Source organism: Schistocerca piceifrons, chromosome 8 (genome assembly GCF_021461385.2).
Source record: "Schistocerca piceifrons isolate TAMUIC-IGC-003096 chromosome 8, iqSchPice1.1, whole genome shotgun sequence".
In the NCBI taxonomy this organism is placed as follows: Eukaryota; Metazoa; Arthropoda; class Insecta; order Orthoptera; family Acrididae; genus Schistocerca; species Schistocerca piceifrons.
Window position 1 is genome coordinate 3,789,713 of NC_060145.1, and position 2,388 is coordinate 3,792,100.

General features: G+C 46.9%; 1 non-coding gene across 1 annotated transcript; it reads right to left on the reverse strand.

Annotated features, from left to right (window-relative positions):
* Positions 1–588: 588 nt before the first annotated feature.
* Positions 589–663, reverse strand: Trnas-cga. The gene has a single exon. It is a non-coding gene; the product is annotated as a tRNA-Ser (tRNA).
* Positions 664–2,388: the final 1,725 nt, after the last annotated feature.

The window sequence follows — 2,388 nt, forward strand, 5'->3', positions numbered from 1 at the left end:
TCCAGACTGTAGCACCTAGAACCGCTCGGCCACCCCGGCCGGCTTACCTTAACAATTGTGCTTCGAAATCCTAGAGCTTGGACTGATGGCTGACGAGCGTTATGTACGTCATGGCTTCGTGGTCCCTTGTTAACGCTATTTCGTTTGATGCCAGTAGCTACGTCCGCTGGTTTTGGGCGTGGTGCCTTGTCTGTTGTTCCTGTAATTCTTGAGACAACGGGCAGCCTTACTGATACGTAAATTTTAATTCTTTAAGTGGCTCAGAAAGTAACTAATTTAATGGAATTTTATGAAAGGTTTTAACTTGTTTTTAACTTTGTTAGTGTCTTGCAACTTTATTTTGGTCACTAGTAAATTTCGCCAACGTAACGATCTTTTGGCTTGTATTTGCAATAATTTTCTGGAATTTTAAGTTATTTGAACAATTCAGTGTTTAAAATAACTGTGTTTTCTTCTGTAATGCTTGTTTTTTTAAGTCCAGTGAGGACGTGATCAATTAAAGGTACAATTAATATGCTTCCAGAATGAGATTTTCACTCTGCAGCGGAGTGTGCGTAGATATGAAACTTCCTGGCAGATTAAACGTGTGTGCCGGACCGAGACTCGAACTCGGGACCTTTGCCTTTCGCGGGCAACTGCTCTACCAACTGAGCTACCCAAGCACGACTCACGCCCCGTCCTCACAGCTTTACTTCTACCAGTACCTCGTCTCCTACCTTCCAAACTTTACAGAAGATCTCCTACGAAACTTGCAGAACTAGCACTCCTGAAAGAAAGAATATTGCAGAGACATGGCTTAGCCACAGCCTGGGGGATGTATCCAGAATGAGATTTTTACTCTGCAGCGGAGTGTACGCTGATATGAAACTTCCTGGCAGGTAGAGCACACAGAGAAAAGGTCCCGAGTTCGAGTTCGGTCCGGCACACAGTTTTAATCTGCCAGGAAGTTATCGTATGGCAGTGAAACTTGGTAAATATTATAATGCGTTAATACGGAACCGATTTACGCCAGAAAAAAATAATTCCAATTTCGGCCACCAGGTGGAAATCTGGGTCTTTGAATGTAAGAAACACCTACGGAAATGTTACCATATGAAACGTGTTAGGAACGGGACGTAGGCTGAAAGGTCAGATAAGTGAGAAAGTATAATTTTCATTTTATTATTAATCTCCGCATCTACAGTTTGTTCAGTATGAACGTCGGAGACGTCGACGAGATACTGCATCGGTAAAACGACGTGGTCAACAGTTGCTCGCAGCAGTCTGTGTGAAATCTGGGCAACGAGTTGCTGTATACTGGCCTTCAGATCAGGTAGAGACCGAACGTGCCTCAGGTGAACGCATTCTCTTGGATATACCCAGAGCCATAAACCACATGGATTCGGGTCAGGCGATCCTGCGGGCCATACATCTGGAAAACCTCTGGAGATGACACATTCGTGGAAGGTTGCATTGAGCAGGTCTTTCACTGGGCCGACGAGAAGAGGTGTTGCCCCATCTTGCACGTCAACACTGGTTTGTGGTTTCCACACAGATGCTCTCTTCCACAGCAGGAATCACATGCTGTATAACGAGGCCTTGATAACGTGCAGACGTCACAGTCACCTCACAGGCCCTCTGAGGAGGGGGAAGGGGGTGGCAGTGTATTCTCTTCAAAGAAGAACAGACTTGAATGAAGATGCTTATGAATCCACAACACCCAGCCACATACGGCGAGTGCAATGGCTCTTCATGCACAGTAAGTGGTTCAACGGTACCCCAAATTCACTGCACCCTGTAGTGTAAAATGAGCCTCGTCACTCCATTGAATATTTTCGGGTCACATGTCATCAACTTCTGTCCGTGCCAGAAACCGAAGAGCAAATTCAAAACGTTGCCGCGTATCATGAGGCTTCAGTTGTGCACTTGTACGGATACCGGTGTAAAATAGACTGCAAAACCTTCCGTACTGTTGACGACGGGAGGGGCGAACTGTCGCCGCCCTGCACGAGGACTAACACTACGTGGGGGGTGGGGGGGGGGGGGGGGACGGGCCGCACGGCCTGTTGCAGCAGCGGCACAGAACGCCTTCCTCTCCTCTTCTGGGTGTCACACCAACCTCACGCGTGCTTTCCAGTTTCATTATCATTTCCCTTTGAACCATTTAATGGCATTCGGCCTCTCCTCCGACCTCTCACTCCGCGGTACTCTCTCAATGCAGCACTTCAATTGCAGCAGTTCACAAAAACAGCGCCAGATTTGCACCTGGTGGCCAAACTCGGAATTACTTTTCCAAGCGCAAATCGGTTCTGCATTAACATATTACCATATATACCAAGTCTCGTTACCGTATGATAATTGCAGGCCATAAGGGGTCTCCGTGAGTAGCGACACTTGAATTGTAACCAC